Genomic DNA, 15000 nt, shown 5'->3' with positions numbered 1-15000 from the left:
ATATACCCACACACAATGCAAAGGACATGACACCACACAGTTTGCATACATATAAATATTTATGTGTGTACTATTTCAGTTGTTTATGCCATTTCTTATAGCATTTAGATGTTTAAAATACATAATAACTGATTAATGCAACTCTCAAAGAAAGCAAATGATACAGTAATCTGCAAAACATAACATACTTTGCTGTCTAGGCTAAAGCCTTCAAGTAGTATAACAGTAAAAAACACACTTGCCTTGAAGACCGGAATCAATCAACACTTATAATTACAGATGTAGTTCAACAGCCTCCAATTACACTCTGTAGTCAACCCCCTAGTGGAAAAAGTATCAATTGTCACAATGCAAATGTATCCGTTACATAACAATGCTTAACTTAAAACATCACTATCACACTGGCAGACAGAACTGTGTGCAAGACAGTAAGTTCTAGCCCACCACTGTTTCCATGGTGAAACATATGAAAATGTACAGCCATATACCTTAATGTTTCTTATTACTGATATTTCTCACATGTTGTAAGAGCCTAGGTTAAAAACATTTAATACCCCTCTCCCATAAAATGTCTTATAAGGGCATATAACAGTGTTCTCTATGCACTGACCTCCATAATGTACAGGGTCACACATGTTTTGTCCAGCTGTAACCCTCATATATATGGACCCTACCCCACAACTTGTGTGGGAGTCCACAACATCACTGGAATGATAGTAGGAATGTCAGCACTAAATAATGATAGGCCATTACCTAACAACCTCTTACTGCATGACATCTGGGCAAAGCCTGGTATATATGTGAAGGACAGAGGCTGAAACACAGGGCCATATTTGAAATGTTGCTGTTATACACTATGAAAGTTGCTGGTGTTACAGGACTGGTTGCAACATACCCTTACTTAGGAATATGATGTCAGAAACACAAATGGATGTTGCCATGTACTGATAGCAATCAACAGAGAGAATGCCACTGATATGTCAGGGACAAGACCTGTGTCAGGAACAGACAAAACATAACAGCCAATACTTTGGCCATCATGTGGATAGGCCCACAGTTTAGAGCTATGCAGACAGACTGCATTCCATGCAAAACTAGCATGTACACACAAACCCTGTAAAACTAGCCGTATTCAATGCAATTAACAGCAATACTCACACACTGTCCCTAGGTCTGGAACCTTATACAAATATGTAGTTGGCCTGTGTCCAAAAGTCCTGTTGTAAGAGGTATTCCTACCTGCTGTCTGTAACACTGCTGCCCCCACACATGAAGGATGTCTTCCATACAGGAAAGGTAAAGGGACAACACCCACATGATGTAGTTATTTGCTACAAACTTTATGGGTTTGTAATAGGCATAGCTATGATCTGTCCCTATATAGCTCCCCTAATGATAGGCTTTGTCCACATGTGATGCTCTAAGAGGTGGATAGGTTGGGTCACAGCTGAGGAGCCTGACACATGTTAATGATTTCAAAAACAGGCATATCTTCTCTTGGCCAAGAAATCAAAATCAAAATTTGTTTTTTAAGAGTGATGTTATTAACTCAAAAGGAAAAGTTAAAAATCACCTAGATCAACTAGATACATTTGAGACAGTACAGCCAATCAGGAAACCATTGTCCAATTAGAAAGAGCCTATGCAGATTCAACTATCCACAACACCCAATCAACGAGTAGAGATAACTTCAAAAGACATAAGTGGGGAGGAAATCCCTTTAGAGAGCCAAAGGAATGGTTGTGCTGATAGTGCGGTACGCCCTAAGGTGAAGGAACACCATATTTTCAACACTCGTTAGGAAATAAGGATAAAACTACGCAAGGTGAAATAACTCCTTTTTCACCTTTTCAGCTAAAGCTACCAGAGAAGATAGTAGTGCAACAGAAGCCATCGCCGAGGGGTCGATCGCAGCAACGACAAATACAACAAACAATGGCAGGGGTGAAGAGGAAGAGCAACAGTCCTGCGCTTCACAACAAGGTGTTTCAACGCTGATACAAATAATAAAAGGTACTGTTAACCTTTCAGCAGTAGCACTAACTGCCTCTCAAATAGAACTTTGAGCAAAGGACTGAAATTCATACCTAACTCGGCTGATAATATAGTGCAGGCAATTACAGATATGAAATTATTTGTTAGAAATGTAAGCCTGAATTAAATTAAGGATGTGAATTCCCAGACAACAGTATGTAAAAAACTAAGTACATTCACACCATTAACTTGTCCGATTTTAACTGCCTTTTCAAATGTTGTTGAGAAAGAATTAAGAGCCCTTTATTCTAAAGGGAATAGAAATAAATTATACAACCTATCTTATGATGAATATGAAGCCTTAAGAATGTTGGAAAAAGATGATAGTTTAATAATTAAACAAGCAGACAAAGGAGGTGCAGTGGTGATAATGGATAGGGAAAGATATATAGAAAATTTTAAAGCTATATTGAATGATGTTACGACTTTTAAAGAAATAAATTATGATGAAGTCAGAAAATGTATCTCAGAAGTCAATATGATAATATATGATTTACAACTGACTGATGATATAACAATTGATTTATTCAATTATCTCTCTATTCCATGTCCCAGAATACCGCAGATATATGTGATTTCAAAAATACATAAATGTTTGGATAATCCACCCATGAGACCTATTGTCTCACGAGGTGGCTGGTTAACTGAACCAATTTCAAAATACTTGCAAATGAAATTAGGAAAATATTTATGTAAATGCCCTAGTATATTAAAGGATACTAACAGTTTTCTGTTTGATTTACATGAATGGTATGTTAAACATGTTGAGAAAAATTTTATTTTTGTGACATTAGATATTACATTGCTCTTTACAGTTATTCCAAATGACTATGGAGTGGAGGTTATACGTAGTTTCCTAAATAATGAGATTAACATGCAAGCTAGGAAAATAGAAAATATATGCACATTGTTAGAAGTAATATTAACAAAAAATGTTTTTATTTTTGACAAAACACCATATTTGCAGCTGACTGGGGTGGCAATGGGCACCACAGTAGCTAATACATATGCTAATTTGGTATTATATCAATGGGAGAAGCACTGTATTTTCAGTGAGGAAAATGAATTAAATAGTAAAATCAAGTTTTATAGAATGATTTGTGGATGATTGTTTTTTAATAAGGAGTGGTAATATGGAGGAATTAGAGAACTACATTATGTATTTGAATAACTCCACGGACATCTTAAAATTTAAAATGTTAGCATCAGATGAAAGTATAGTGTTTCTAGATATTCAATTATATAAAAAAGAAGCTAGGATAGAATCTACCATACATAAAAAGAATGTGAATGTCTGCAGATGCATCAATAGAAATAGCATGCATGCACCACATACCTTCAAGGGAATACTGAGGGCACAACTAATAAGAGCTAGTAAGCTTAATACTGAGGAGAGTAATTTTATAAATCAGGCTTGAGAAATGGTGCAAGAGTTTAAAGGGAATGGATAGCCTAGTCAAGTTGTAAATGATATATATGAGGATGTTGTAAGAGGTAAAGGAGATAAGTATAAACCAATTTTTAGTGTAAATATGATACAAGAAATGCAATCATTGGATAGAATAGAAAATGTAGTTAGATATATTACTACATTTAATATTAATACTAAAGATGTACGTTATATAATAGAAAAAAACTGGATAATATTAATGGCTATGCCTGAGATTCAAAATATAATAGGAGAGAGACCACAATTTTCCTATAGAAATTCTGAAACATTAAAGCAGAAATTATGTTATAAGGATTTTAAAGAAGTTAAGGAAAAAATCCAACGAAAGATAGGGACAAAAAAATGTTATAACTGTAGTTGTTGCAGTGATATATATGTTGAAACAGATCATTTTAAACATCCTGTAACTAAAGAAACATATACCTTCAAGACTTCTGTGAACTGTAACACGACTCAAGTATTATACCTAGCTACATGTATATCATCCGCATCATTTTATGTGGGCAAGACTACCAGGAAACTAAGAGAGCGGATAGCGGAGCATAAATCAGAGATTAGAAGAAATATAGTTACAAATGCATTAAGCAGACATATTTCTGAGAATAATAGTACCCATAGGTTTAGGTTTAGTGGAATAGATACAGTAAATATGGGAAGTAGGGAAGGTGATATGAATAATACTTTGGAGTTGAAGGAGTATGAATGGATTATTAGATTTCAGGCAGATGTTAAACCGGGTTTAAATAACACTGTTAGTTTAAAGCCGGTATTGATAAAAAGACAAAGAGAAAATATATAATAAAAATATATAATATAGGTAATAGTTTTACTGTTATTTTTATTTTTTATTTTTTATATTGTATAATTTAAAATGTTTGATTACATGTTTCTTATATATATTTTAAGTAGTTTTTAGGTACTGTTGTTTTAAATATTATAGTTGTTACTTAATGATTTTAGGCTGGCTGTGACATGTGATTTTGATTGTTCCCTATTTAAAAATGAAAATGGAAATGTGTTTTTTATGTACTGATGAAGGGTGGTTAACCTGAAAGCTTTGCATTCAATTTTTGGCTTGATTCGTGTATTTGGACTTGTATTCTTACGCAGCACTGTCTATTGGTTTTGATTGAATAGTGGATTATGCCATTGTGTCCAACATTGGGAGAACTGGACAGGTCAGGGCCAGGGGTGTAACGCAAGATGATAGCTTACAGTGTTATGGTATAGTCTGGATTATTTGCAAGTACTATCCACTTTTGATGTGCACGTGGACAACCGTATGAGGTCCTGTGACCTTTTTACCTGTTTATATCTTCCAGGTCCAATGTCCCAGGAACGTCTGCCCGCATTCACAAACATAGAAAATGATGCAGTCATCCAACACCTCATCATGCATCATGCCATCTTCTTTGGCTGCAGGGCCCAGGATCTGCAGGAGAGGAGCACCCTGTGGAATGATCTCATCCACAGGATAAACGATGTTGGCTTGCACAACCAAAATTATGAGCAGCTCTGCACAGATATGATCCACCATGTCTGTCAGTGTGCTGCTGCAATTAGGAGGGACCAGCTAGCCACAGATAGGGGTCATGCCATCCAGCCCCCACTGACACATTCTGAATAGCTCCTCCTCAGCCTTCGGGCACCCACCTGCCAGCCAAGCCAGCAGGCTGAAGACAGCATTGTGGAGGTGGATGCCACCAACACAATGGATGAAGAGTGTGCAGGTAAGGCCCCAGGGCACATTACTAGACCACTGTTGCTTATCCATCTTCATCTGTAAAGTATCTTCATGTATATGTCAGATAAGATAGTCTGTTGCTGCAGTGTAGTAATGAACAGATGTGCATAATCTCTAGTATTGTGGTTTGTACTGTCGATGTGCTGAAATGCTGCTCCCATCCTGTACCAATGCCACAGGTGTGGCTACTGACATTACTTCTCTCACACAACTATTTAGGTCCCTCTGATATACAAATGAGGCAGCAGCCTGTAGCTGGTGAGTATGGAGTTGATTTGTTCAGGCATGCCAATACACCAGCCATGTTATGGCCATGCTATTTGCCATGCACACATTTAACGCACCTACCCATAATGCATGCTGTACATGTTCACTTATTGTTGGTGTTAACTGCACTGCATCACAGTGGTCATGATGATGGCATATCTGAAGGGTATGGAAGAGTCCTGCAGTATACCTAACAACCTGTCAGTGCAAGATGTGTGGACAGAGATGAACATAATGGTGGGACAAATGGCCTACAGTAGGGACATGTCTGAAACATTACCCTTATACAGTGGCTACAACAGTGTATACACCACTATTACAATGTTCCTGATATAACAATGGCAAATCACAATACCACATGCCATACCTTTTACAACCTGTAATGTGATCCTAACATGAGCAATGAATGTGTAATATGGAATCCTATGTTAGGACAACAAATATGGGGAATACAAACCTTAACAAACACTGGAAACATATGTCTGCACACACTCCAAATAACATATTGTGGAAGCAGCTTGTGATGTACTGACAACATTCACTCTTCTTGAGTACACACCTTCCATCAAGTACAGGGCTTCAGTGTCACACCAAGTAATGGTCTGCTGTCCAAGAAATATGTCCATGACATTTACCCACTCACCTGCCACAGAGGGAGCCATGGCTTGCACACATCTTACAAACCATGAAATGGATTACATATCTGAAAGGTAGCACTCAGGAGTGGGAAAAGCAGCCTTACCTCACCATTGCACATACCATGGTAAACAGTGCAGACAGTCATGTATGTGTGTATGAAGTATGGGACAACACTGATGTAGAAAATAAACAGATGCCCATCTAAAACAGATGACAAAACATGTTGCAAACTGGTCATGGAGGCTGCCCAGAAACATGCAGCAACACTGAGGGACTTGCAGAAATGTCTAGCAAGTACTGCCTGTGCATTACCTGTGTAAACAATTGCGTGGATTCTGCATAAGTGTGGTCTATGGGTTAGGGTAATTAGATGGAAGAGTTGTCCCACATGATACATCATCCAGGACTCTCTACAGGTAGCATAAACATAACATCAAGTCTCCCAAAGGCATGTGTTGCAATGTGTAATGGTGTCATGAGACCAAGATTCATGGCTACAGATAGTATTCATAAAGATACATGTGGTGCACAAGCAACACCTCACTCCACCTCAGGGCCACCATCCCCAATATTTATCTTGCTGGTGCCAGTGTACACTTTTAGGTTTGCTGTTCATTAGCTGGAACTAGGCTGGTAGACATGGTGTTTGGAATTTGGAACAATGCAAAATAACACTCATGTGTGGCCCATAGTTGTCAAGCATCTGCAATAAGGCTGATGATAGGGAGGGGTGTCAGCTTGAAACACAACAGTGAACTGAAGCATACATCCAAAGCTTGCTAAGAATGGCTGTATCTGAACACAGTGAAGGTTATGAATTGTGCCAGACATAACCCTGACTCTACAGCAATAGTGAAGCTGCTGTGTGACCTCCAAGGGCTGTGCACATGAGCTGACCTTGCAATCTTGCAGAGTTGGGGGACATTTGTAAGGCAGAGTGACCAAATAATGGCAAGTGAAGATGGGCCATGCTAGTATACCCCTTCCAGGAATAGTTACTGCTGTAGTTCACTTAACAGGTGCTTCAATGAACCATTGTGTTAAGGGTGCGCACACTTATGCAAACCACATATTGTTTGCATCTCATTCAGCATCTGCGTGACTAACACATTTGTTTGATCCTGCATTGGATTGCACAGGTCATATGTCACATATCAGGTGTATGTAATGTTAACAAATGCAGTATTGTGGCCCCATTCCATATCATAGAAGAGGCTGGCATGTCAACAAGGGTGTGTAAACTCCTCATATCCACATTAAGATTTGAAGGTTGCCAGTGTAACTGGATTTTATTGCACATACATGCACTGCTGGTGATGAGACCTGCAAATCAAAGGACAGGCATTAATTACTGACATCAGACCTCATATCATCCCAGGTTTGTGTCAGACAAACACATAGGGGCTGTGAGCAACAGAGCAAACATAACTGCCACACATATACACATTCAGCAATGGTGGGTACACTTGTGAGGTATGGTGCACAGTACATGCCAGTGTGCTGTACAGGTGCACAGCAATACTGTGTACATGGGTGCAGTCTGTTCCAGGGGAAGGGGCATCACCTATGAACACAACTCGTGCATCACAGAGATGTATAATGTTGGTAATAAGGATTGAGTATGGTCACAGTGCATGTTGTTGAGTGCCATATTTCATGCATGTTGACTGTTGGGTAGAGAGAGGTCTGTGTAATATCTTTGTGCCACCTCACTTGTAAGTGTGTGTGTGTGTGTGTGTGTGTGTGTGTGTGTGTGTGTGTGTGTGTGTGTGTGTGTGTGTGTGTGTGTGTAGAAGTAAACCATACTGTACAGGTCTTAATATACATTTCTTGTCTGCCCCTCACAGGTGGAGAGGTGGGTCAGGGTCCCTCCTGCAGGCAAACTGATGTTAGGGTCCATACAGACTCTGACAATGATGATAGGCATAGTGAGGCACAGGCAGGGTTGTCAGGGGCTGAATTTGTGCCATTGGTTGACATCTCACTTTTATCCACCCCCATCCCTGCACACAGTCACAATGCCCATACATACCCCATCACCAGTGGCTAAAGATGAGGGACAGTTGGTGGGTGGTGGCATGGGACAGGAAAGTGTGATGACTATGGCAAGTATGTCTGTACACAGCAGCCATAGCCAGATGACTGGCGGGGTACCACACAGGCAGATGTACAGGGGTGCTCGTAGGAGGGCTGCTGGCCATCATGACCCTGGCAGGAGTGCCACAGCAGATGTCACCAGATGCATGTTTCGGGCCATCATGGAGGCACAGGCATGGATGAAACATTACACCAGAGATAGTCAGAAGCTCCAGAGGGCTACTGTTCCTGCTGTACATGACTATATCCATGATGTTGCAGGTGCCCACCATTATTTTGCAGAGGTCATGGACAGACGGTTGTGTGAGATAATGGGAATCCTTGACCATGTGGTGTCTGTGGTAGAGCATGTGGTGGGAGTAGGGCATCAGCCACATAGACGTAGGTCAGCAACACCAACAGGTGGAAGCCTACATGGATGTGCAACAACCCATGGCCCCTCCTGTAGTGGCAATACCAGCACCAGCACTGCGGGGGGGTGCTGTCCACACCATAATGCAGCAGGCCATGTGCACGTGGTCCTGGCTGGTCCCAACAGGGACAAGGATCCAGCGGGCAATTGTCATCATCAGGGGAGAGTACCATATCTGGGTTTCTGTCTAGTAGTGCCAGTGCAACCCCTGGCAGGCACAGTTCCCATGTCCATGACCGGACACAGTGAACTGTACACCCTGCCATGTACAGTTTGCAGCTGCCCAACAAACTCCTGTAAAGGGCAGCCACATGCCAGAAATGTGTGCATACATACACATACACTTCACCACCACAGCTAAGGCACCTCCATACCTACACACACCATGTCTGCACAGCCCATTTAATAAAGAAGCCCCTAACCCACACACATGATGTCAACCAAGCGGCTCAGCCTAGGCCTCTGGCAAACCCACAACACACCTTGTGCATATGATGATACCTGTGCAACATCCCTGTCATCCATACCATCAATGCAGGGACATGCTAATATGTTTCTGATGCACAGGGTGAATGTACTAAGATTTAACAATGTAATACTGTTTAATGTATTGTCAGCTGGAATGATTAATGCTTACATGTCAGGGTGTGTAGCTGTCCAGCCATGATGCATTACAGCTGTCATTAACACTGACTGATTGTGGTCTCCATAATGTATTCTGTTTGTGTTCTAGGTGTCTATGTGTCAGCAGGATGTTGGTCTGCTGTCTTTTCCTACAAGGGGTGTGGCACTATGGTGACACTTTGACTGTGTCATATCCCGGATACAGCTGAACACAAGTAACAGGTCTGTATAACAGTTACTGCATGGGTCACATGTCCGATAGGTCTGAGGGGTGTATACAGGTGAGTGCATGGTGGCTGATGTAAGCAGCTCTTCTAGAGTGGGCAATGGTAAGTGTACTAGGTGGCACACACCAAATGTTTGTGAATAACACACACACAGAGGCTTTGGTGTTGATGGAATACACGGAGAATACTGTTGACATGGATGTCCTGCATTTTGCAGTGAACTCATTTTGGCCTATGTAATTCCACCAAGACCAAATTGCCAAAACATCACATCAGTAAATAATCAGTCCACCAGTTTAATGTCATTAACAATGGTACTGGCAGGGTATATGTCCTCTTCCCCAATGTAGTGCAATCCAGGAGTTGGTAAACATTAATGTGCTGGTGTGGGTGGCACAACCCCCCACATTGGAGGGTGTGGGGTGGCGTAGAACCACACATAGTGTGATTAACAATTGCTTAACCTGTTAACATAAACTGTACAGTATAACAGCACGCTAATTGGGAGATATGCACAACAATAACCCCAATGTGGGTGGGTGTTCCCCCAACAACCACAACAAACTATATATACCAACTCCAGTACCAACTCCAGTATCACTGTACAGCTGTACAGCAGGGAAGAGGGCGTTTACACATCCACTACTAGTTTTGATGGAATGAATTTCCACAAGATGATCACTTTGAAATGTTACCTTTTGCCAGTTAGTTCTTGGACAAATGATCTCCTGGGACATATATTTTCTGCAAGCTAAAGTAGATCCCTTCACATACACACACATTTACTTAGCAACACTGAGAGTAGTACCCTTACCCCTGGCCTTAATTGCACACACCACAGAGCTTTTAGGGTGAGGTGTGCCCTGAGTTTGCTGCTAAGTGAAGAACATCACCAGGCCTTGTAGAGTATGGTAATGGGGGAAGTACTGGGTGTTAATGAACAATACATAGTATGACATACTGTCACATACACATTGCCAAACATATACAGTCATAGACACATTTGACAGACCTGGGTTTAGCAGTGCTACCTACCTTGTCAGTGAATGCATACTGTTACAGAATTTTTGCACACAGCACATGCATCATTGGGATGGATAGTGTAATCAGTTACCTGCATGGTTGATGGTGACAGCAGTCCTCATACAGTGGACCTTGGGACATGTACTGGGGGTACCATGGAGTACAGACAGTATATCCAGCACTCGCACCCCACACTGGATATTGTACTCACTGAAACCCATGATAATGCTCAGACATACCCACAATCACACAATGACCAGGACTGCAATACAAACCCTTGTCTATCTAATCAGTGCTACTACAGGGATATGCATTTATTGCACATGCCACAGGGATATTAGGGGTGAGGATTTGTCAGGGCTCTATTAATGTCAGCAATCAACAACATCACCATCCCTTATAATGTATGGCAAGGTTTAGTGTATTTGGAGAATGTGGCCTCAGAATGCTGTCTCCTACAAATATGCACACTCACACACAATTGCACACACACACACACACACACACACACACACACACACACACACACACACACACACACACACACACACTCACATTTGCAAGGACTCAGAGGGTAACCCACGGCTATCTAAAATTTGTAGAACAGTGTTATGCTGCTACTGCAAGCTCCAGGTAGCCCATATGGGGAAGAGTGTCACAAGGTGCATTTAATGTGAAGCAACAGCCCTTTCTAAGTATAGCAATAGGGGTGTAGTGGGTGAGAAGGCCCTTAGAGGATTTTCAACTACAAGTTTACAAGCACACAGACACTGTTGTACTCAATAATGCACACGCACATTTGTCATTGCGAAGGTCCATAGGTGCAGGTGTTCCTAGGTGTGTACCAGGCTAATACTCATGGAGAGATGAGAAAAGTAGGGCATGTGAGTACACTGGTATCATGATTTGTCAGCAGGCCATCTATCAAGTGATGCCACTTGAGTGATCCCCAGGGTGACAGTTAATTCAACATCCAGTCTTCTGGTTTTCTCTTGAAGAGGGCCTGCGAGGTGCTCCAATTGACGTGTATGCAATATATATTGCATAACATGGCCAGTGTCTGGGTTTGGGACCTGTACCCAAACACGTTCTGTTGACTGTGGTAGTCTGGTTGAGGTATCCATGGCATGTGGTGCATACAGAGTGGGGTTTCTTAGCTGTGGCATTCATAAGACAGCTGGGCAAACATGTTAAGTGTCAATCAGAGATTGCCTGTAATCAACCAAGATAAATACCCAATATCTGCACATCTGTACAAAGGACAGACAGAAAGTAGCTAGCAAACAGGTTATGCATTAGGATGAATGTTTTGACATACAGACATCTGAAACTGATAGGTATGACATTACTATGTGACAGCAGTCATCAATGACATGTCCTAGAAAACATAGTAGTCTACAGTTAATATCAACATATCAGATCAATATCCAATAGGAGATGCATAAAAACATACAGGTCAAACATCAAGAGCATGATAGTCAGTACTCAGAGTCCAGCTTTGCATGCGGGGGTGTATGTTTCCAGTACTACAAGCTGCAATCTATTCTTACTTGGAAAAGCACTGTTAAAAGTAGTACTGTAATGATACAATACATGCAATTGTGACTGCATATAACCTGGGATACTACCCAAGTATGAAACACATACAATGAGAAAAGATTGTGGTACTAGCCATGTATACTCAGGTGTCTCATACAGTATACTCACGCCCCTTGCTACTGTAATGACAGCACATAGAAGCATGTTATGTACATGGAATTAAATAAATTCACTTGCCCAAAGGTCCCTGGACTTCGTTAACTCCAATACCCTAGACCAGCTGGTTGACACACCCACAAGAGGCTCAAACATCCTGGATCTGGTGCTCACCAACATAGGAGATCACTGCACCTCCCCCAGTGTGTGTCCATCCCCAGTGAGATCTGAGTACAAATCAGTCTCGCTGAAAGTAACTATAACACAATAACCCCCCCCAACCCAGCAACAACTAAACTAAAAAAAGTCTCCAAGGCCAATTATAACCTCTTACATGATGGCATAAATAGTTTCATAGCCCTCCCCCCACTGATGGAACAGACACCTATGCTGAGTTACACACCAATACTTTATACAAGCACCTGTACAATTGTATTGACTCTGCCATATCTGACAGAACCAAAGCAAGATCTGCAAAGAATAACATACCTGCCTGGTGGACTACTGCTATTAATAGGCTATACAACAGGAGAAAGAAATTGCTGTCTAAGAGTAGGAACAGTCTCAAAACTGGAAACACTCCCTCCTCAACTTAAACAAGCAAATAAGACTCCTAGTGAAGTCCTCCAAAGCTAACTATGAATCCAAATTAACTTCACTAACTAAGGATAATCACAAGGTGTTCTTTAGTTACATCTGTAACCTCAAAGGTAAGGCCCAGATTTGCACTGAACTCGTAGTTAATGGTACTACATATACAGAACCTGAAGATATAGAAAACCTGCTGGCTGACAGGTTCAGCAAAAACTTTACTCCCCTATCCCCGCCACATATACCCCAAAGCATCCCTAACACCTGTCCCCCACCTAGTATCTCCAAGGAGCAGGCCTTAAACGCACTCTCCAAGGCCAAAATCACAGCCTCTATGGGACTAGACAACATCCCGGGCTGTCTTCAACATGGGTTAAAACAGGAATTAGCATCACCATTGGACACACTTTTCAGTCACAGTCTATGCACTGGCGTCATTCCAGCAGAATGGAAAACAGCTACTGTCATCCCTTTGCACAAAGGGGGTGCATCCACGGACCCATTAGCCTGACCAGCCTTATCTGCAAGGAAATCATTATGGACCTTATTACCAAAGATATAGGAAATCTCCAAATGCTCAACCCCACACAGTTTAAGGCCTTTGTCACAATCTCCCACTCAGGCATCATTGATAAATTCACCCAAATGAGTATCAACTCATATGTTGTCAGGTGCGTTGCAAACTGGGTCACTGATAGAACTCATACAAAATAGGGGACTCCACCACCTCCAGCAGACCCATAACCAGTGGTGTTCCACAGGGATCACTTCTGGGACCCCTACAATTTGGAATCTGTTTCTACAAAGTAGAGGCTAAAACTAAAGGACTGTGGCTGACAAAGTTTGTTCTTGACTGCAAACTGGAAGCGATCACTGAAACCCCTAGCAATGTCAACATCCTACATAAAGTCTTACACAGACTAATGACTGGTGGCAAAGTCATGGTCTTATACTTAATGCAAAAAATGCATTATCATCCCCTTTGGCAAGGGTGTTGTTCCTGCAAGCTACCATATCAATAGCAATACCCTAAACACACATTCAGTAGTGAGAGATCTGGGTGCACAGGTGAACAGTAGCCTTAACTTTAATCAGCATGTCTTCACAGTGGTAAGAAGGGCATTTTATATTACTCATCTCATAAGTAAAGGCATTGCCTCCAGAAAAAAGAGGTTATAAACCCCTTGTACTCTTCCCTCATCAGGCCAATAATAGAGTACAATGCTGCCTTTGGTATGTTCCTTTACAAACACCTGTAGAAATTGGAAAGACCAAAAAGGTTCCTTACAAAGAAAATTCAGGGTCTTCAAGATCTGTCTTATGCGGACTGACTGAAATCATTGTCACTGCTCAGAGGTGACATGGGCCTTGCTATATAGAGCAATCTCTGACACAGCTTTAATGGAAATGCTGCACATTCACAAGTTAAATGGTTCACAGGTTACTCACTCAAAGGATGTTAACCTGGTATGTGACATCAAGAGAACGTACATGAGAGACAGATTTGTCTCACAGAGGATGCCCCACCTTTGTAACAATTCATGTTAAACAAAGCCCCTTGCTGGCCCTATTTAAGCATAATTTGGATGACTGGATGGGTAACTGGAAATTCACCCCAAGGGTTCCACCTGTGTCCCTCTTGGACAGGAGCAATAGGTGCTGATTTTAGTGTCTGCTTGAACCAGGCACCTTTGGGAACATGGGTTGAACTTGGCTAGGCTTGTAAGGGTCCTGGGGCCGTTAGCCTAGTAATCTCCTATGCTCCTATGCTCCTATGCTCCTATTAAAGATGTCATGACTCTGCTATTTTATCAGACTGGAATGTAATGGTTTCCAGGGCTGAGCTATGCTTAGCATGTGTAAGCATTGCTTAAATGTAAATGCTAAGCAGATTTGTGCACTGGTAAGCAAAGCCTACACGGTTTAAGCGCCTTTTCATTTAACCATATGTTAGCACCGCTTACCGTCAAGCAAACCCGCTTAAAGCTGCTCAAAACTGCCTTAACCACTCTGTATCCAACAGTGCATGTTCTGCCTAGCAACAAAATAAACAGCCCTTGCAGGTCTTGAACCCAGGACACTTTAGACTAGAGTCACAGCAATTAACCACTAAACCATCTGACCTGTGAAAATGTCTGTTTTTTCAAATATATCATTCAGTAGACATACTTAATAGTACTGAACAACTGCTTTGACT

The 15000-nt window shown here is 41.5% G+C and overlaps 1 protein-coding gene across 4 annotated transcripts in view; it reads right to left on the bottom strand.

Moving 5' to 3' along the window:
- KAZN (kazrin, periplakin interacting protein) overlaps positions 1-15000 on the bottom strand; it is a 2853667-nt gene that overhangs the window by 539803 nt on the left and 2298864 nt on the right. The gene's annotated exons all lie outside the window — the stretch shown is intronic.

This window comes from Protopterus annectens, chromosome 2.part1 (genome assembly GCF_019279795.1).
Source record: "Protopterus annectens isolate FY-2018-M chromosome 2.part1, PAN1.0, whole genome shotgun sequence".
Classification (NCBI taxonomy): Eukaryota; Metazoa; Chordata; order Ceratodontiformes; family Protopteridae; genus Protopterus; species Protopterus annectens.
Note: the sequence above shows the minus strand (reverse complement) of the source record. Positions and strands in the feature narration are given on the sequence as shown.